We start from the raw sequence: 23,172 nt of genomic DNA on the forward strand, positions 1-23,172 counted from the left end.
AGAACAGAAGAGCTTGGCAAACCTCACAGATCTCTTCTTGAAGGTTCCTTCCAAACTTTTTGTCTGTTCTCTGGCTTAACCTAGTGGCTGTTTCTCAACATGCTGCCACAACCTTTTTAAAATCTGACCAGTTAGAATGAATGCTCCCTCTAAGCCGTGGAGTCTGGTGAGCAAAAATTCTACTTTGTGAGCTACTGGCATTAAAGTTGTCAGTGAGGGATGTGGCTACTGCATAAATTAGTTTGCTCTGGAGCCATCCTTCCTGAACTAAGACAAAAATGTGTGAGCCGGAGGCTAAAAAACCGAGCTAGCTCACACTAACTCAGCTTAGAGGGAACACTCATTAATGCTTGAAGCCCAAATCGGGGGGGGGGACCTATTGCCAGAGTAAAGAGCTCTTACCTGTTACCTTTTCTACCCATTCTAATTTATGAAGGCTAAGAAGGGTCCCACTAATTATTTATTATTCATTTATATATTTATATCCCACCTACTGTATTTATACCCCACCAAAGTGGCTCACATTGTTCTCCGCTATTCCATTTTATCCTCACAAGAAGCCCCATGAGGTAGGTTAGGCGGAGAGTGTGTGACTGGCCTGAGGTCCACCCAGCAAACTTCCAGGGCAGAATGGAGATTCAAACCTGGATTTCTCAGATCCAGGGCTATTTTTGGGCAGGAACGCACAGGAACGGAGTTCCGTCTGGCTTCCAAGTTGACCACACCCAGCAGAAACTCCTTTGCATGTTAGGCCACACCCAACAGCAGAAACTCATTAGGATTGGCTACATTAGGGGTGTGTGGCCTAACATGCAAAGGAGTTCCTGCTACAAAAAAAGCCCTGGGTTTTGACAACAAACAAGGTAAACAGAAGAAGCAAAAGGTGGGTGTGGCTGGATGAGCACACTTCTGTTAACATGGGGTGTGGCCTAATATGCCAATGAGCTGTGCTGTCAGGGGTGTGGCCTAATATGCTAATGAGTTTCTGCTGTTGGGTGTGGTCTATTAAGCTAATGAGTTCCCGCTGGGCATTTTCTACAAAAAAAGCCCTGCTCAGATCCTAGTCCGACACTTTAACCACGATGCCATGTTGGCTCTCTCTAATGCAGCCGCTGTCTGATTAGTACAGTTTTCATAGCTGCACAAAGATACAGCCCTAAGACCTAAAACAGAGACCTCTTTTGGCCATCATGGCATTTCCATACCAGCAGCAATTGCATTTTTACTTGAAAAATAACCTTGTGTTGGACAAGGCAGGGGAAGTGGCAGGAGAGTCAGACCTCAGTAAGCAGAAATGGTCTTTGGGAATGTACCAGTCTGGCCTAGTTTGCCTCACTTAAGTACGCTCTGCTCATTGCAAACATGTCACGAGGCACCCTGCAGACAAAAGCATCTGAGCTTTCATAAGCCCGTGGAAGCACAGGCCCACATTTTATTCTTTTTATTTATTTACTTTATTACTATCTCACCTTTCTCCCCAATGGGGACCCAAAGCAGCTTAACACCCCAATGCACCTTCAGGCTATATGTAAAAGCAGGTGTCCTTCTGCGTATTCGACCACTTGTGCAAAAAGTCTTCCCCCCTCTGAAGGGCTTATAACAGTGTGCCTCTTTGATCCTTTCTGTCGCAGAACACACAGAAGCCACCCGTGACTCAGGTCCTGGGGACATGGGAGGCACCAAACGTCTTCCTGACTGAGGTGCAGCTGTTGCCTCTCCCAAGGCTGGATCCAACCAAGTTTTCTGCAGATAAAAAAGGAAGAAGAGGTCCTTTTTGACTACACAAAAAAGGATATACTAGGGGTCAGGGGGACAATTTCTGACAGAAGCCATATAGGATAGGATCTATAGTAAGGACAGGTTTTGGACAAGTCTAAGTGAAAAAGGGTCTGGAGCCAACACCTAACATTTCTGTAGAAGAAGAAGAGATTGGATTCATACCCCGCCCTTCACTCGGAGTCTCAGAGCGGCTTACAAACTCCTTTCCCTTCCCCTCCCCACAACAGACACCCTGTAAGGTAGGTGGGGCTGAGAGAGCTCTGACAGAAACTGCTCTTTTTCAAGAACACCTCTGACAGAACTATGACTTGCCCAAGGTCATCCAGCAGCTGCAAGTGGAAGAGTGGGGAATCGAACATGGTTCTCCCAGATTAGAGTCCACGCACTTAACCACTACACCAAACTGGCTACTTTTCCTTCTCTTTTTTGTACCTCTGGGACAATCTTCTCGCATCAATCAAATTTGCTTTTCCTCTCATAATTCCGTGAGAGCTTGTGCTGAATGTTTACAAAGAAAGATGCCCAGATAGGAAACTAGTTCACTGTGTTGTTTCAATTTTGGCATGAGTTCCTTCCCTGAGACGCAGCTTTTTAGAAGGCAGCAACAGCTTGGCAAATTCTATCGTCAAGCCTTGCCAGTCAGCTTTATCATCTCAAACCACGAAAGCTCTAGTGGACTATCTAAAGCTGCTTTCCTTTCCTGCGGGATGGCATTCTCAATGACAGATTATGAAATGTGTCCTCTACATGCACAAAATAGGATGCAAAAGAGAACGAACAGAGCTTGTTGCGGCATGGAGATATACAGGCAGGAACGGTGGGAACGTTCTCACAATATGTACTTGATGAGCGTCCAGCCTGGGTCTCTCAGTCCATCATCTCTGTCGGGAATCCGTGGTGGCCGTCTTGCACTAACAAAGTATTACACGAAACTGCAGGTTATATCCCATGAGCAATGGTGAGATTGCTTGGGGGATGCAAAAGCTTTGTGCTCAGAAGAAGCAGAGCATATCCTCTGCTATCCCAGAGCAAAGCGAGGCAGTAGATGGGAAGTGTCAGGATCGTTGGGAGATAGAAAGAGAACAAAAGCAGCAGTTAACATTTAACAGAGCAGGAGGAGTGCCAAGAACTGGTGCTGGAAACGATTTCATAGGCAGTTTGTCAGTTTTGTTTTTGCATCTGTCCATGATTTCCTGCTGTCTAGTCTGCAAATCGTGTCTGGAGAAGCAGGAGCTCAGTGGAGGCGTCATGCCTTGCTGGCGATATGAAGCCCCAGGTCCAGTCCCCTAAATTGTCAGGTAGAAGGACTAAAATGCCTTTCCCAGACCTGGAAAGCTCAAGGAAGCATGATTGAGATGGACCAAGGTTTGTCTCAGTGTAAGGCTGACCCTGGAAAGCTCAAGGAAGCATGATTGAGTGAGATGGACGAAGGTTTGTCTCAGTGTAAGGCTGGCCGTTACAGTTTTGCTCGGTGCAGGGAGACATTCACTTTCCATATTACTGTGGTGTCACTATGTGTGTGTAAGCATCGTATGTATACACAGGAAGACAAAGGTCCTTTCATGCTGCTCTTCTCAGGTTCTAAGCATCTTGCTCATTAGAGGTTTTTCCCAAACACTACGTTTTTAAAAATCTCCATAGTTCACAAGGGAAAAGGTTCCTCAAGCTGAGCTGGATCTGTATCATGCACTTGGATCATACACTTCAACCTTGTCTGTTCAGAAATATCCCTTTTAATGCTAATGACCCTTTTAAAATAAACTCTCTTGAGTGCACTTTTGTGAATTGGTGGAATACATTTTTGGCACATACATGTGTATGAAATATGACTTTGGTTTGAATGAACTGTGCTGGGTGGGGTATGAAAAGTACTGGGTTCGCCACATGGAGGACTAGGACGACGACATGCTTTAGCACACGTTTATTGTACTTCACAGACAAAGACTAACTCTAACGGCCCGACAGGGCCAACTATATACATATCCACCCAGCACCCCCCATTCCCATTGGAGGGTTTGAATGTCCCGCCTAAGTGGCTATTGGTTGGGGCTGGGGGATCCAGGATCCAAAGTTTCCATTGTTCTAGGATCCAAGCTCTGGCCTGTGCCGTGGGCCCCTGGTGGCGGCCCGCGTACATAACAGGGTACCCTGGAGACTGCAGTCACTGGTGATCACTACATGGGGTAGAACACAGGACATGCACAAGCGATCCATGCTTCCTCTCCAATTATCTATGGTCTGCAATTCGTTAAAAAAATTATAGGATTGGAAGGGACTTGATAATGATCTAACAATCTTTTCTAAAGCAGGACCTACCATGTTTAAATATATTGAATCGATTTGCCTGCATTGCAACAGCCATAGATCAGGTTACAATCACCAGAAACAGACACTGGGGGCATGCATCCAGGCAGTGGTCCCTTTAGGACAGGAATAAAGGCTGATGCTTATGTTATGGCTGCCGTGGGGACTGCTCTGTGGGGTTGGTTTATTTAGAATGTGTATGCCACCTCTACGGAACCTGCTCAAGGAACCTCTGCCTCACATTTAGGGACACCAACTTCAGTGTGTGGCTTGGAATTACTGCTGATCTCCAGACTGCACAGATCAATTTCCCTGGACTAAACGGCAGCTCTGGAGTGCAGACACGATAGCATCCCATCCCAGCTGAGGTATCTCTCTTCCCCAGATGTTACCCTCTTCAGGCATCACCCCCAAATCTCCAGGGATTTCCCAAACTGAAACTAGCAATCCTTCTCACGGCAAGACAATCAGAAATACCAACAAGGATATAAAATAAAAATTAAAAAAGTTACGATGGCCATAGTATTAAGAGTTCCTGTCATGTGCAGAGTTTCCATACTTACACCACACAATCCTAGGGACTAACACTGTTCTGCATGATGTTGCTGACCCACATTGTGAGAGCCTCTCACTATTACTGCTGCCACATGAAGTGTTACCACACCTGAATGTGTCCAGTGGCCCCATGTGACAGCTGTGACATAAGAATCATTCCTAGGAATTATGTGATCAGATTATTTATTAGGTAATGAGTACCACAACATCTGTAAAGCCAGAGACATGGTGGGGCATCTGCCGATGAAGAACGCCTGTCTCCACTGGAGGAAAACTTAGCAGGCGGGAGCTGAAGGATCCAATCTAATATACTTAATATTCATTGGAGACATGGGACTTCTATAGCAGTATTAATCATTATTAGGTAGTTGTGTTCCACAGAGGAAGGTTCTGGGAGAAGGTAATTTATAATATCTGATATTTCATCCACAAATAATCTCGTCGGGTTATATCAGAGTTAAGGAGAAAGGTGAATACTTTCCTTCTGCAGACATAATTTTTATTTCAGGTCATTGGAAGAAATCAGAAAGGACCTCTGTAAAAATGATTGGTAAAGATGTTGGAGACAAAAAGAACATTAAATCTAATAGTCACATATTAAATTTAGGGATGACAGATGTTTGGTATTTAATCTAGGACATGGCTGAGAGAAATGAATACTGCCCTGGACTAAAACTGGGGGAATAGCGTAAATGGTACCACTGACAATGATTTTTCGTTTAACTGCCCTGGATTGCACTTCCAGCAATTTCTTTATTTAATTGACCTTTTTAAAAAATCCTGTGTTCTCTGCTAAACTTTTGTGCTGAGATGGCTTTATAACTTTGTGGCAATTAAAACATATGATTATAAAAGAACAATAAAACAGCTAGCAGAAAATCTTAGCAACAACCAATGGTGATCAGCAGAAAGCATTAAAAGCGAACGAAATGCCTGAGAAAACAAAGAAATCTTAAACTGACGATGAATGCTCAAAGTGCCATGTGAAAATTAATGTAAAATTAAATATTCTTCGCACAGCGTGGTCTCCTCATGGCACTAAGCTTCTCCTTGCCCTTCTACCTTTAAGGACTCCTGCCAACCTAGCAGTTCGAAAGCAAGAAATTGCAAGTAGATAAATAGGTACCACTTCAGTGGGAAGGTAACAGCGTTTTGTGCGCCTTGGTGTTTAGTCATGCCGTCCACATGACCATGGAAACGTCTTCGGACAGCGCTGGCTCTTCGGCTATGAAACGGAGATGAGCACCGCAACCCTAGAGTCGGATTCAACTGGCTTTTGAGCAAGGGAACCTTGACCTTTTTACCTTTAAGGAAGTCAACAGAGGGCCAAGCAGGAGAAATGTTCTCAGATGGCCAGAGCTTCCTTTACAAGTCTGCTGTCCCTGAGGGTATACTAGAAACTGTGGGCGCTTTGCATGAATTTGTTGAGACAACAGTAATAGATACCAGCCTACATAAAAGCTGACCTATTAAGAAATCTGTGGTTGATTTTTCAGCAATAGGACAGCTCCTTAAAACAGATGGCAGTGAATGTATTTAGGCCCCACTGCCCCTATTACACCACCAGCAGCTATGAACCCATCCAGGAATTCCCTGGTGGACATAGACAAGCTATTACTTCATAGTCTCTCATCCCCTCATCTGAAATAAGGGAATAAATGTGAAGCTCTGTCAACATTGTTATCAAATATTAAATAAATACTTGGTCTTATTAGCACAGTGATCTCCCTGAGGGATGTGGGGTATGTTATAGCCCAATCTCATTAGATCTCAGAAGCTGAGCAGGGTCAGTACTTGGAAGGGAGACCAACAAGGAAGACTCTATAGAGGGAGGCAATGGCAAACTACCTAAGAACATAAGAGAAACCATGTTGGACCAGGCCAATGACCCCTCCAGTCCAACAAAACCCAGGTGCCATCAGGAGGGCCACCAGCATGGCCAGAACTCCAGAAATCCTCCCACTATTGCCCCCCCGAGCACCAAAAATACAGAGCATTACTGCCCCAGACATAGAGTTCCATTTATACCTTGTGGCAAACAGCCACCTATGGACCTCTGCTCCATATGTTTAACTAATCCCCTCTTGAAGCTGTCAATGCCTGTATCCACCACCACTTCCTGCAGTATTGAATTCCATGTGTTAATTGCTCTTTGGGTGAAGAAGTACTTACTTTGATCTGTTCTAAGCTTACTGCTCGTTAATTTCATTGAGTGCCCACAAGTTCTTGCATTGTGAGAAAGGGAGAAAAGTACTTCTTTCTCTACCTCCTGTATCCCATGAATACTTTTGTAAACCTCTATCATGTCACCCCTCAGTCATGGTTTCTAACCTATTTAACCTTTCTTCATAGAGAAGATGCTTCATAGAGAAGATCATTTTAGTTGCCCCTTTCTGCACCTTTTCCAATGCTATAATGTTTTATTTCATGAGGCCACATCATAGCCTCATGGCTATGGCGTTATGATACTGGCTAATTTGTTTTCAGTCTCCTTCCTAATAACCCCCAGCACAGCATTGGCCTTTTTTATTGCAGCTGCAAACTGACTCGACATCTTCAGTGAGTTATCTACTACAACTCCAAGATCTCTCTCCTTGTCAGTACTGTCAGTTTGGACCCCATCAATGTAAATTTATTGTTAGGATTTTTGGCTCCAATGTTCATTCCTTTGCACTTGCCTACGTTGAACCTCATTTGCCACACCGATGACCACTCGTCTAGCCTCCTCAGATCCCTCTGGAGTGCCTCACAATCCTTCATGTTTCTCACCACCCTGAACAACTTAGTGTCATCGGCAGACATAGCCACTTCACTGCTTACTCCCAACTCCAAATTATTAATGAACAAGATTAAAAGCAGTGGACCTAGTATTGAGTCCTGTGGTACCCCACTGCTTACCATCTTCCACTGTGAAAACTGCCCATTTTTACTCACTCTCTGTTTCCTCTTAATTAACTAGTTTATAATCCACAGGAAGACTTGTCCTCTTATCCCATGACTGATGAGTTTACTTAGGAGCCTTTGATGAGGAACTTGGTCAGAAGCTTTCTGGAAGTCTAGGTAAACCACATCTACTGGGTCACCCTTGTCCACATGTTTATTTACCCCCTCAAAGAACTCTAAAAAGGTTAGTGAGACAAGGACCATTTCTGTATAAGTGCAAACCTCCATATCGGTGTTCTAAAATAATTGAAGTTTTAAGTGTGAAGTGTGAGCTGGAGGCTAAAAAACTGTGAGCTGGCTCACACTAACTCAGCTTAGAGGGAACACTGGACAGAATGACTGTAGGCTAGTCACATATTCTCTGTCTCCTCATCTAATCTACCCAACAGGATTGTAGTGCACATAAAATGGAGGAAGAGAGCGTCATAGATGCTACTGCTTGGAGGAAGTATAGGATAAAAAATATGACAGCTTCCCCATGCACGCTTCTTCTTACAAGTTGGGACTTGCAAGAAAGTTGCAGGAGCAGCTATCTCATTCTCTCCACCTCTACTTCTTCCCCTCTCCCCCTACTTCGGAGATGGAGGCGGCGTGGCGATGTGACGGTGGCAGCAAGCAAGCATGACTGGAGGGGTGATCCCTGGTGGCCGAGAAAAGAAACATCGAGCGACTGCCATCAAAAGGGCGCGCGATGACGTCGAGCGCGGGCACAGCGGAGCCGGAAAGGATGTTGCTGGGGCCGGAAGAAGGCGTGAGTCGCGCGCCCCAAAGCCAACCCGCCCGAGCGCCGAAGTGAGCACCCCGCCGAAGACTGCCGAAGAAAAGACCTGAAGAGCCGAGTCAAGAACAACACCAACCACCACAGGGGTGCCGGTAGGTAGTCCCACCGCTGTATATAAATGTGTGGCCCTAGTTAGGGAACAATTGTGATTAGCACCTGCCTGTAAGCCGCTCAGAGACCCCCTGAAAAAGGGTGGTTCGAGCGGGATATAAAGTCGAAACTTAAATAAATAAATAAATAAATAAAATTCTTTCTCCTTCCTGCCATCCCTTTTCTTACAGTCTCTCTCTCTTCCCTCCATGCCTGTCACTTCCTTTCTGCCCCCACCCCATCACTCTTTCTGCCCCATCACTCCCCTGGCCTCCCACCTAATTCGTCTCCCCCACTAGCAGCAGTGGCAGCAGCTGCTCTCTAGGAATTTATTTATTTATTATTAGATTTATACCCTGCCCTCCCCAACGGGTTCAGGGCGGCTACAACAGAGGCAATTGCCATAACAGCGATTAAAACAACATAAGAACAATAATTACCAGCACTTTGAAGCGGATCCGATATGCTATAGGCAGCCAGTGCAGTGCCTTCAGCGCAGGCTGGACGTGGTCCCATCTAGTGAGACCCATCAACAGCCTGGCCACTGCATTCTGTACCAGCTGCAGCATCCGGATTTGCGACAAAGGCAGCCCCATGTAGAGAGCGTTGCAGTAGTCCAACCTTCAGGTGACTGTCGCATGGATCACAGTGGCCAAGTCATCGCGGTCAAGGAAAGGAACCAGCTGCCACGCCAGCTGAAGATGGAAAAAGGCTGACTTGGCAGTGGCTGCCACCTGGGCCTCCATCGGTAAGGTGGAGTCCAGGAGCACTCCCAAACTCGTCACCCTCGACACCGGCATGAGCGGTGCCCCATCGAAGGCCGGGAGAGGGAGCCCCAACCCCGAACCGACCCGACTTAGGCCCAGGACCTCTGTCTTCACTGGGTTTAACTTCAGCCAACTCAGTCTGAGCCAACCAGCCACAGCTTGAAGTGCCCGATGAAGGAATCACAATGGATTGCCCAAATATAGAGATCAGTTCCTCTTAGAGTTGTCAGCTCCATGTTGGGAACTTCCTGGAGATTTGGGGGTGGACCCTTGGGAGGATGAGGTTTGAGTTTGGAAGTGACCTCAGCAGGTATAATACCATAAACTCCACCCTTCAAAGCAGCCATTTTCTCCAGGAGAACTTATATCTGTCATCTGGAGATCAGTTGTAGTTCTAGGGGAACTCCAGCACTCACCTGGAGGTTGGCAACATTAGTTCCCCTAGAGGAGATGACTGCTTTGGAGGGTGAAGTCTATGGCATTATATCTATCTGAAGTCCACCTCAATCCCCACCAACCCCAGGCTCCACCCTTTAAATATCCAAGAATTTCCCAACCTGGAATTGGCATCCCTATCTCCTTCCCACCCAACAGCCTACCTACCTTTATCAGCCCCTCTATCTTCAGCTTTGTGTCTCCTTTCACCCTGCAGGTTCTGCTGAGGAAAACTATGGTCATACTCCACAGTGGGTACTAAAGCAGTTTATATTATTCGCTTCTCCTTTTTATCGACACAACAACCCTATGAGGTAGGTTGGGCTGAAAGTATGTGACTGGTTCAAAATCACTCAGTGAGCTTCCACAGCAAGCTGGGGATCTAAACCTGGGTCTTGCAAATCCTACTCTGAAGCTCTGACCATTATACTACACTGAGTTTCATAGGGTGGCTGCTGTTGAACAGTAGCAAGTAACCAGGCCTAGTTGAGTCATGTAAGTCAGGTGGTATCAAGTCACCCAGAGGGTGCTGCTAGGCCTAGGTTCACCAGCCTCCACGTGGGACCTGGATATCCCCCAGAATTACAGCTGAACAGACAACAGAGATCTGTCCCCCTGGAGAACATGGGTGGATTTTGCAGCATTATATGCAGCTGAGGCCCCTTCCCTCCCCAAACTCTGCACTCCTCAGACTTCACCACAGAATCTCCAGGAATTTCCCAACCTGGAGTGGGCAATCCTAGTCCCAGGGCTGTCTCCAAACCGCCTGCTATTTAGCCATTCATACTGTAGGAGGAATCCTCCCCAATCCCATATCCAGTCCTGCTTTTGCTTCCTGCCCTTTCTGTCTGTCTGTTTGTCTGTCTGTCTGTCTCTGTCAATGTGGCAGGGCCTGGAGTAGATCCCTGTGGCGGCCATTACAAAAGTTTTTTTTGGGGGGGGGCTTCAACTCTCCCTGAGGTTTTTTTTTAAAAAAACTTTTTGGATTTTTCTGCTGACCCATGGAGTTCCCTGAGTCTGTAGAAAAACCTTTTGGGGAGAGTGCGCCCCCTATCTGCAGAAACAAGTATCTGCACACAGACGGGACTTGAAAATTAGATATATAGAGAAACAGCAAGGTTTGCATTCTTCTGCTCATAACTAGCAAGGCCATTTAAGTGATCTTGGCTAGCAATACCAGAACTGACAGTGCAACATACAGAGGGTTGCTTCACGTAAGATAAAGTTATCTTCATCTTATTTGTTTTCATTTGCAAAGTAATCTGAAGCTACTCTTCTAGTTTGGCATAGTCCATGGGGAGAGTGTGGACTGAGTGTATTACCACTTTGGGAAGCAGCCCCAGTTCCCACCACAACAAACCCTTCTCCTTAAGGCCCCTCCCTTAAACCAGAGCTGACAAAAGGAGAAAAAACTGCTGGCTGGGGATAAGGCCTCTCTTCCCAGTAGAATGATCTCAATAGCCTTTGTTGGTAGAAGGGGTTCAACCTCTATTTATTCTCAGACTTTGCTCACAAGGAATATCTGTGCATTAGAAGATCCCTGGCCCTTCCAAAGTGCAAACTTTGATCTTCTGTGACCATCACAAGACTGCACAAATCAGAGATAAGAAGCTCAGAGCATTTCCTCTGCCATGAAAGATAAAAATGCATTTGCATTTTTATCAAAGATACAAAAAAAGCTGATGGGGAAAAAAAATCAAATATTTCCAAGCACTTTTATGGAATATTGCAACAACGGGGAGTGCAGGGGAAGGTGTATAATATGATGCCATGCTTTTTAAAGCAAGATCCCTTCTTTCTTTTCAGTCCTTTCTTCATTCCATTTAATACCATGCACAAAAGATTGCCAAGCTGCTAGCAATACTCGGTGGAGTAATTTTAGAATAGTTTGAAAGGAATGAGTGGAAGAAGAAAAAAGTCCAAATTCATTCTTGCGTTACTTTTTAAAAATAGAACAAGTGTTGAAAGCTTCCCACATGTTTAATTACCTCAGACTGCCTTTAGTTCTTCCTTGTCATTATTATCACAATGTCTCTGGACACATCCCAGTTGTCAAGTTGGTGTATGATCACTCGTGTGTGGAAGAGCAGAAGGGAGTGGCGCATGTCAACTTCCTGGATTTGCAGTAGAATGTCAGCAACCTGTAGGTCTACCACTTTCCCAGTCAAAAAGGCATTGGGCACCAGAACATAAGAATAACATTTATATTTTTTCTCATCTTGTCTGTCCTCCAAGGACTTCATGTGGTTATTCCATGTTTATCACCATGACGAGGCTTTAGAGCTCTTCAAGGCTTGCTTCCCATATCTGGAGAACCACCTCTCTCCATAGGTCCCCATGCACCAACCACAGTCTTTAGGTTGCTGCCTACTGCTTGATAGTCTACCTGGCATCTACTAGGGTCTGTACTTTTTCCACCATAGCTCCCACATGATGGAATGGGTTCCCTGAGGAAGGTAAGGGGAGAGCCAACTTTAGAAGGTTTTAGAAGGCACTCCAAGGCCATTTTATTCACCAGGAATTTTAATGGACTGCAAGCTGCAGACATTTTCTTGGGGAGAGGGATTAGTATATAATTTTTAAAATGTGGAATTGTAAGCTGCCTTGAGCCACAAGGGAAAGGAGGGGTATAAATAATTTAATTAATAAATAAATAAAGCCTGGCTCTCAGTCCCTACAAAGCATCGTAGTTATGAATATATGAAGCTGCCTTACTCCATTGGTCCATCCATGTGTGTCTTATCTCTCTAGTTATTTGGCAGAGATTTTTCCTAGAACCTACTAGCTGAGAGCAAAACTAGACATTATGGTGGCCATGGGTTTGACCTGTGGCCACCATAATCATTTTAGAGAAGAATTTGGCCATTTAAAAATGCTGTGAGGGCCTGATTTGGCCCATGGTGCAACTGGGTCAGGAGATCTTGGCCCTCCTCCCCATGTGCCTTTCTAAGTGCCCAGTCAATGGCTTTTTCAGGATCTGAAAAGGAATGGGGTGGAGGGGAAACAAAATCTCCTATTCCAACTAAGCAACAGTCCCAGCCAGGATCAGGCCCTCGTGCCATTTTTAAATGACCAAAGTCTGCTCTAAAATGGCATTGATGGCCATGGGTCAATCTGTGTCTGCTGTAACATCTAGTTTGGCCATGAGAACCTATAACAGGAGATGCTAAGGATGGCATGTGGGACTTTCTATAAGCAAATGGTTTGTGTCACCACTAAGCCATGGCCTCACACCAGTTAAATAGGTCTTTAAACTGAGGTTTCCCCGGGTCAAGACTTAACATTTTGTCTACTGCACCATACAGTCTCTTTTTATTCCAATAACACCTGGATCAGCCCCTCAGCAAACTCTATTTAGTTCAAAAAGGTATGTTGATTAACAATCTGGAATCTAAATTCCAAGCCAAGAGAATTCAGTGGAAATGCCTAGAGCTTTAAAGGTTGCCTGTTCAATTGAGTTTTTAACCTCTTGAGATATTTTCTGGCCTGTAGAGTCATAATTCTATCTCCCAGCATGAAATTGCTGGAGAGAGAATAAGCAACATCCCCTTCTACAGCTGCTATTTGAAGGGCAATACAAATCGATGCTTCTTCATTAATTCAGAAACAACTGGCAAATAACTCAAAACACAAGGAAAGAGTTATTGTGTGTGTGTGTGTGTGTGTGTGTGAGAGAGAGCGAGAGAGAGAGAGAGAGAGAGAGAGAGAGAGAATTTCCCATTTTTAAGATTCAATTTTGTTCTAGACATTTCATCTAGGCTTGTCCATGAACTCAGAAGTTACTGAACTGAGATCTTAGATTAATGGTTAAACTTCATTACCAAACCTATTACTTAATATAATCAGTGGCAAGGATATCATTAAAGTACTGCTTCCTGCCCAATCCTTCAAATCATCCCCTGCCCATTATGGGATTTTCAGTCCCTTAGAAATGACATAGATCTTGATATTGCCCCTCCCACCTCAAAAGAAGATGAAAATCTTCAATGTTTGTGGCAGGGCCAGGACCAGCCAGGTCAAGGCTGCTGTATCCAAATTTAGTCTTGGAAATTGTCTTCCCCAATTCAGAGAGCTTGAAGTCCAGCAAACAGATGGCATTGCTCCATTGGTGAAACTCTCAAGCAGCTGTAAGACAAAAGGATGCATGAATCTGGTCTGGCTCAAGGCATTTTAGTGTTTGGCTTAGGATCCAGTATGAAGTCCTATTTAGAATGTCAGCCTAGGTTCAAGGAAATCCGTGGTCTACCATGGAATTCAGTAGCTGACCATAGGCTCTCTCTTGCAGGGCTGTTGGGAGGATTTAAAAAAAAGATAAGGGAGAATGGTGTACAAGGTCATCAGTCCCTTGGAAGTAGAAGAGGATAAAAATTTGATTGATGGATGGATAGATAGATAGGGAAAATCCAGTTGGCCCACTCCCACTGATCTATAAGATGCTCTCAAATATTGTTGAAATGAATGAACAGCTTTCAGAGGCACAGCTGCCATCCATTTTAATCAACCGTTCAGACAGCTTGCCAAAGGGTTGTGCCCCAGTGATGATCAGATCAGTTTGCCTCTGACTTGGCTACTTCTGATAATGCCCCAAATCCACCAGCTGAGGTGGCCACTTCACTTGGGGTGATTCTGCTAGGCTTTTCCCTCCGTTGTTTTAGCAAACCCACGTTGGACCAGAAATTCCCCTCTGCACTGCATGATGCCACTTTCTTTATGGTACCTTCTGCATAGATTTACGGCTGTTCAGGGGTGACTTTGCAGTCAGTGCAGCATTGGCCCCGGGGTATTTGGATTTGGTTGTGAGCTGCACCTTTCCCTCAGTGCTGAGAAAATGCGGAGCAAAGGCCAGATGCTGAACCAGCTTCTGTCTCTGGCAAGGGTCACTGCTTTTCAGGTTCACTGAGCAATGAAGAATGGGGTCCTATTTTATTTTTATTTTTTTTAAAACCCCTCTGTATTTCTGCTCAGAAATAATTGCTTGCTGGATGTGAAGTGTGGACAGTCCATTGTTTGCAGTATAATGAAGTGATATAAAATTCCACACAGTTATCGATTCCTGACTTCCACAGAAGGCATCAAATGCCACAACTGTCAGAGTGGCCCACTGGCCAAGGAGATGAACGTGGATTCCCAGGCTGCCGGCTGCCAAGGAAAGAAGTGAGAAGGACTCAGGCAGGGATTTCTCTTTGGGCAAGTGTCACGAAACCTTCCCAAGCAGGTTGGATGACCTCCATGAGCCTCTGGCAGGCATTCTGCTCAACAGGTAAGGAGCTGGATAGGCTTTCGTGTGAGTCAGGACGACTGTGTGACGAGGAGTTTCCTTCTTGGCAGGAGGCCAGGCCCTGAAACCTGTGGTGTATGTCGAGGCTCAGCCTGAATGATGCCAAACAGTAATGGCCTTCCAGGCAAAAGCACAGTGCCTGTCAGCACCTTGCCACTGAGAGTAACCAAAACCTACCCACATCTGGAGTTAAGAAGACAGGATGCTGAGAGTGTGGCTTCCAGGCTGCTTGAGATTGTTTCTGTAGAAATTAACCACTAGGGAAACCTCAGCAACCAGAAAAAGCAGTCATGGTGGTGTGTATATGTAGGGCTGGGTGATCCCTGTCTTTGTCCCAGAAATTGGGAAGCTGCTGCAGTTCCAATGGCAGCACACCTTGCAAGTGCTTCTAGGATCCCACGGATTTATTTTGTATTCTGTCAAAACTCTGGCTTGGATCCAAGCTTCTGTGAGCCAAGTGGGGGAAGCAGAAAGGGTCTTAGCTGCTTCCCTCTCCTTCCTTCAGACCGCTGCATTTCCTGAAAAGGTTGGAGGACCCGCAGGGTGAGCGTGGGATGTCTTATGGGGGAAACAAGTGGGGGTCAAGCAGAAATCAGTTTCCCCCTTCTAGTGTAAACTCTTCCATTAATCGGGCAGGAGCTCATGCAAGAGTGGAAGGGGGATTCTGCCAGTTCCCTCTCCTAACCGCACCCCCCTCCAAAAAAGAGCACGGCTTCCCACTGTTCCCAAGACGCAGGCCCTTAAGATTCCTTTACTCGCAGGAGTTTGGATTGAACCCAAGGAACATAAGAAGAGGAGCATTAATGAATAATGCCTTATGTTTGTTTTGCATGTCTGCTGGCTAAAAACTGCACCTCCTTGAGGGTTAGTAATGGCAAAATAGATCCTTAATAAGAGAGGATGGAAATGAAGCATCACCAAGGCTAGCCTTAAAAGAGCTGTCTCTACAGATATACTGAACAGAGGTGACTGAATGGTCACACCGGTCCCGAATGGCCCCACTAGCAATGCCTGACCCCATGTTGTCCTTCTGACTGCTTTAAGTGCAACAGGGAGTGTTGGGGGGGGGGAATGTAAGGCTGCCTCAGGCCTGAAGTTAACAGGATCTAAAGTACTTGACATTCTAGCACTGAAATGCCATTGCACCGATTAGCAAGGGCTCATTTTGTTACTGATTTTTTTTATATTCTCCTATGCAATGCAAAGCAAACAGCCTATTATCAGCTAGAGGTAAAGGGGGGGGGGTGTTTGGAGAATTCCACCTAATAATGATAACGCAGTTTGCTGCTAATAAAGTAGACTTTGCCATTTCTAAACACAGTGCATTTGTGATATAGTGGTTAGAGTGCTGGACTAGGCCTGGGGGAGACACAGGTTAAAATCCACTCTTCTCTACGAAACTTGGGTCAGTTAGCCTAACCTACCTCACAGGGTTGCTGTGAGGCTAAAATGGAGAAGGGGGAAATCATGAATGCTTCCCTGAATGCCTTTAAAGGGAGGATGGTATAAAATATGTCTTACGGTCGTGTTGGTCTCCGCAGCTAGCGCACTCTGGTCTGGTGGAATCCTTGACCCAGGTGAAACGCGGGCCCGACCCCACCTCCTTTTGTCACGGGGGTTGCTGGGTCTGGTAGACCTCCTCGCAGTCATTGTCACCAATGCCGGTACCTGCTTGATGCGTGCCTGTGGACCGATGGCTGGCTGGTTGCCCGGCAGCCGATGGATGCGATCTTTCCCATGCGGTGGCCATGGAGAAGGTAGAAGAGAGAGTACATTTCTCCATCTCCATGATCCCCAACACGTGGGCACTCCATGAAATTGCTGAGCGGTCGGGTTAGAACGGATAAAAGGAAGTACTTCTTCACCCAAAGAGTGATTAACACTTGGAATTCACTGCCACAGGAAGTGGTGGCGGCTACAAGCATGGACGGCTTCAAAAGGGAATTAGATAAGCATATGGAGCAGAGGTCCATCAGTGGCTATTAGCCACAAGGTATAGATAGGGACTCTGGGGCAAGTGATGCTCTGTCATCTTGGTGCTTGGGGGGGGGGGTCAACAGTGGGAGGGCTTCTAATGTCCTGGCCCCACTGGTGGGCCTCCTGATGGCACTGGTATTTCTGGCCACTGTGGGATACAGAGTGTTGGACTGGATAGGCCTTTGGCCTGATCCAACATTGGCATCTCTTATGTTCTTATGTTCTTATGCCATAGCTTTTCCTCTGGGAGGCTGCAGACGAAGCGGTCCCTGAGAGCCGTGTCTAAGTGAGTCCCAAACTCACACTTGGAGGCGAGGTGGCGAAGCTCTGCCAGGAAATTGGCGATGGACTCCTGGCCCTGTTGGTTCCTGAGGTGGAAGGCCAAGTGGCGCGACATCTCTGATGGTTGCAGAATGAAGTGATTTTGCAGCTCTGTCACGATCTGCTCGAACGTTGCCTCTTCCAGGGTCACCGGGGACAGGAGGTGTTGAGCCAGATCTACGATTGTGGGACCACATGAGCCGATGAGGAGGCCCGTCTTCTTGGCCTCGTCTGTGACCTCGTAGAAGATCAGGACGGACTTGAGGCCGGTGACCCATGCTCCCCATTGATGTGGACAGGCTGGATCGAATGGGGGAACCAGCCCCGTTCCCGGAGCGACAGAATGATCTTCTTCTGAACAAGGATGTGTACCTTATCAAATACAAGTCTCATTTAAAATTATATATAACAGTGTGCAGATATATAATATGAATAAGAATAAAAATAGTATGATTTATTTCATACTATATAATATGAATAAGAATAAAAATAGTATGATTTATTTCATACTATTTTTATTCTTATTCATATTATATATCTGCACACTGTTATATATCATTTTAAATGAGACTTGTATTGTTGTATTTGATAAGGTACACATCCTTGTTCAGAAGAAGATCATTGTTGAAACGGCACACCATTCCGGAGACCACCGTCTACATTCACTATATATATTACTTATTTTCTGTTATTGTATATTATGATTTATGAATATAGTACCAAGCGCTAAATTGTCACAGTTCTTTTTTCTTTTTTCATTGGTCTTATTACTGTGCCCATTCTTGTAACTATGTCCCTCCTGGTGACAGGCAGGGGATGGGGGTGGGGAGACTTACCAGGTGAAAGAGGAAGGCCCAGGCCATGTTGCTGACATCACAGAGGAAGTGACATCATCGTGTTGTGACATCTCTGCAATGCTCTGGTATTTGGGCAAAAACTATATGGTAAAACTGGTTTCTACCATAGAGTTTTTGCCTAAATACCAGAGCGTTTTCCGGACTTCACTGGCATGATGATTTCATTTCCTGTGCAATGCTGGCAATGTGGACTGGGCCTTCCTCTTTCTCCTGGTAAGTCCCCCTGCTTGCCAGCTGATTGGCTGCTGTGAGCAGGGCCTGGCAGTGGGGGACCCCTACCTCCACTGGGGGTTCTGGGAACCCTATCCCCTGATGGTGGCAATGATATGCTATTATGACTTCATAAACAATAATATCGTGACATAATAAAGAAGAGAGTATCTGAGCAAATGAAACTTTACTAAACAATCACACAAAGCTTCATTTTTGCCTAGGGTGATGTTTGTTTATTTACTTCATTTATACCCCACCTTTTCTCCCTAGTGGGAACACAAAATGGATCATTCACCACTCTTCCATTTTATCTTCATAACAGCCCTGTGCGGTCGGTTAGGCTGAGAGTGTGTGACTAGCTCAAAGTCACCCAGCAAGCTTCCATGGCAGAGGAGGGGTTCAAACCAGGGTGTCCCAGATCCTAGTCTAACTCTCTAACCACGGTACCTCTTTTGCTCTCAGCTGGAACCAGTTTAGCTCTGTAATGTATGAAGCCGTTAGAAAGCAGACGGTGCCTTTGAATACATGCAGAGTTCCTTTCCTCACCTCTCAATCAATCCATCCTGCAATGCTCATCCAGGTTTAGGATTTCCCAGGACACCAGATATAGCACTCTGCACCCTTTCCTTAGATATTTAAACATAGCACTCTGCACCCTTTCCTTAGATATATCTATCACAAATGAATGGAGAGGCAGGAAAAAAATACGATATAATACCCAGAATAAATGCACTGTCTCTCAGTTTGTTTTCAGGTGCCAGTTTAAACTACAAAGTTCTCTGTAGCTTGGGACAAGGCTACCTGAAGGACCTCCTGCTCCCATTATACCAACTTGCCATTTCCCTTAGGTTTTCTTTAGAGGTCCTGCTATATGATTGGCCCCACCTTCAGAGGAGAATCAGGAGGCAGTCAGAGGGAGAGGTCTTTTCCAGGATGGTGCTACACCTTTGGACTACTCTACTAAAGTGGTCTGATGCCAAAAGTGATATCATTTAGGCATCAGATGAAGCTGATTCCATTGTGATGGCCCTTTGCTATTTATACCTTGATTTATTTTAAACAGTGGATATTTTTCTGGGTTTTATTGATGTTGCTGTTTCAGTATGGTTGGGGTTTTGAAGTTTTGCATTATAGTGATTTTGTTTTATTCAGTGTTGATGCTCCGGAGAGTGACTGAATCACTGAATGAGTGAATTGGTAAAGTCCAAGTGTTTATAGCTATAAATTGCCTCATTCACAAACTTCAAATGATTTAAAGCAAGGGAACTAATCATAAATGTGATGGGGGGAAATTACATACTGATCACATAAGCAAACATATTACTACCAGCTATGCACAATCACCGGCTGTGCTCAGATAGACAAATTGTTCATTTAGAAAACGGATTGTTTGTTTAAAATCATGATATTTTATTGTCATGAATTTTATGAGGATGGAATGTTAAACGCCACAAGAGCTAATCCAGTTCAGTCACAAGGTTTTAGTAGAACTATGTCAGCACTATTAATATGCAGATGAAGAAAACAGGAATAAAGTAACTGGCACACTAAATACCAAAGACAGGTAAAATGTGTGGGGATAAATAAATAAATGTATAACATATGAAATAAATAACTAAATAAATAATCGTATTGTTCTTGACCTTGAGCAGGTCCTTGCAAAGAAGTTCTAAAGAATCTTCTAAATAAGTAGTTCAACACCTGGGTTTGTTATATTTATTTATTTACTTCATTTATACTTTGCCTTTCTCCCCAGTGAGTATCCAAAATGGCTTGAATTGTCCTCCTCACCTCCATTTTATCAGGATTCAGTAAAATATTCCTAATCTAATGATCAGGGGTCGGTTCGTAGAAAAAGAGCTAGGGGAACTCATTAGCATAACTCATTAGCATATGCCACACCCCCTGACATCACCAGAAGTGTGTCATAAGGCCACACCCCCTGACATCACCGGAAGTGTGTCATAAGGCCACACCCCCTGACATCACCGGAAGTGTGTCATAAGGCCACACCCCCTGACATCACCGGAAGTGTGTCATAAGGCCCGGCGGTGGACCTGCAAGGCCGGTGAGAGTGCGAGGAAGCCCTGCGAAGGCCCCCGCCCCCAACAGTCCCGGTCGGTGCCGGCGGCCTTGCAGCTCCACTGCCAAGCCCCATGAGTGGTCCAGCGGTGGACCTGAATGGCCGGTGGGAGTGCGAGGAAGCCCCGCCAGGGCCCTCCCTGGCCCCAGGCAGTCAGGGGTGGGGAGAGGCAGGGAGGAAGCAACTTACCCTCCCTCTTCTCCTGTCTCCTCCTGGCTGAATGAGGGCCGGAAGTGGGGCAGCCGGAAGCAGGGGACGGGGCTTCATTGTGTGTCCCACCTCCCCGTACCTCACCCGGGGGAACAGCAATCCCCCGCGATCCCCCCGAATCGACCTCTGCTAATGATAGATCAAGATGGGTAGTCGTGTTACTTTGCCTGTAGCAGTTGAAAAGAGTGAGAGTCCACTAGCACCTTAAAGACTAACAAAAGTTGTGGCAGGGGATGAGCTTGCATGAATCGCTGCTCACTTCTTCGGAACTCTTGCTCTTTTCTAATCTAATGAGGTCACATGAACACATGAGTCAGCCTTATAATGAGTTAGACTGCTGGTCTATCAAAGTATTTTCTCTTCTGAGTGGCAGCAGCTCCCCAAGGTCTCAGGTGGAGAATGGTCCTTCCCATCACCTGCTATCTGAGAGTCTTTTACTGGACAATGCAGGGATGGAACTTGGGACCTTCTGCGTGTCACGCAGATGCTCTGCTCCTAAGGCACAGCCTCTGCTATCAGATGAATAACTGGACCAGTAAGTGATGGACTGTGAAGAAAAAAGGTATGATTCAGACCCCTTCTGAACTATCTAACAATATTTTTTTTGGCAAATGTTTATTTCTTCATTTGGCTTTCTAATTAGTGCAGTTGAGAAATGCTCATAACCCAAGAATTCGTCCTTTCAATTATTATGACTACCCTCTGTCCATGTAGAGGAGCCTGGCTGAAGACTAGTTGCTGGCAGAAAGGAGAGGGTTGAAGAAAGGAGCCATGAAGCTCACAGCATAGAATGCTGAAGCTCTTGGTTATGTTAATGAGTCTGGCTGAAGTAGTGCCTCACACCCTACTGCCAGGTCACACCCAAAAGAAACAGAGGTCTTCAAGATTCTAAAAAGTAAAACCTTCCTTTGGAGGCAGGAAGATCCAAATGACCCCCGGGGGGACAGACTCCCCGAGGTAGATTACCAGTTCTCAGGACACAAGGAAGAAGCTTTTTTGGCTGTCTGACTCTTGCATCCTGCTCTTGGGACCACAAGCCATGGTGAATGAAGTTTTAAAAGGTAAAGGTTTCCCTTGTGGCTAGAGACAATGGAGAGAAGTCCCAACCAGGAAATCTATCTAATGATAAGCTTTAAACTACTGAACCTTCAAGTAAATCTAGCCTGCCTCAATTAAGCATCATGTAGGAAGCACTTAGTGTAAGGAAAGAATACTGCATGTTTTCACCTTTGTTCCCTTGATCGGTCCAAAAGCTTGAACAAAATATGGGTATTGTTTCCCCTCCCCCATTTATTAAGCTTTCTTATATTTTTTAATGCTTTAAGTCTGATCTCCTGAAACACACCATGCCTAGTTGGTCTTCCCATATGAAGTGTGGTAATGGGGAGGGGCGGTGGGGCAGCTTGCCATACCTAGAGCACAATAGTTTGCATTTGCAGCGTTTGGGTGGATTGTCCCTGTGGTTACTCCTGGGGGAGGGGGAGATGCAGTACAGGTGGAGCTTTTAAACAGGAACACAGGCACAACTCTGAGAGTATACCTGGGAAGTGAAAGAAAGTGGCAGGCAAAGACTTGGGAGCCCACCAGAAGGAACAGAAGGGAATAAGTTGCAAATCTGTTCCTTTGCAAGAAAAATCAACGTAAGATTGCAAGAGCTGGGCTGCTGCATTACAGTAGAGTAGCTTGTAACAACTTAGGTAAAGGTTTCCCTTGCTCGAAAGCCAGTTGAGCCCGACTCTAGGGATATGGTGCTCATCTCCGTTTCCAAGCCGAAGAGCCAGTGCTGTCGAAAGACATTTCCATGGTCATGTGGCTGGCATGACTAGACGCCAAGGCGCACGGAATGCTGTTACCTTCCCACCGAAGTGGTACCTATTTATCTACTTGCAATTTCTTGCATTCGAACTGCTAGGTTGGCAGAAGCTGGGACCAGAGGTGGGAGCTCACTCAGTCATGCGGCACTCGGGTCTCGAACTGCTGAACTACTGACTTTCCGGTCGGCAGTTCAGCATCTTACACTTAGATCCTCTAAAAAGTAATTTACATAGATAAAGTGACACAGAGAGGTTTCTTGCAATTGCATTAAATACTGTAATCAGAACTGCCCCGGGATATTTTGCTTCCAACATACTTTCTAGTCAACCAGGAAGACAGAAACTCTACTGCATCTGATAGAATGTAAGATTTTTCCTTCCTCTTCCTACACTCTCCCCCTCTCTGTCTGGCTTTGGGTTTGCCACAATCCCTCTGTGGTCCTTGGTGGCTTATTGAACTGGTGATAAACTGCAGCTTTAATAATTTTGCACAAGTTTTTGGCGATAGTCATTCATAATCAGTGCCATAGGGATCCGAGACAAGCACTCGTCACAGTTGCTTCTGCCATGTCTCTCTGATTTCCCTCAAAAACGTGGGCGGGAGTTGTGAAAACTGGCATAGGATCGGGACCCACGTCCACCTTCATTGGTGGAAGAAAAGAGCTTGCTGAATTGTTGACTATGGTAAAAGATGCTTCATTTTGAGAGGGCCTTGTCCTGTCAGTATTCTTTTTTTTTAGTGTGTGTGTGTGTGTGTGTGTGTGT

Source organism: Gekko japonicus, unplaced genomic scaffold (genome assembly GCF_001447785.1).
Source record: "Gekko japonicus isolate JY-2015 unplaced genomic scaffold, Gekko_japonicus_V1.1 scaffold351, whole genome shotgun sequence".
Classification (NCBI taxonomy): domain Eukaryota; kingdom Metazoa; phylum Chordata; class Lepidosauria; order Squamata; family Gekkonidae; genus Gekko; species Gekko japonicus.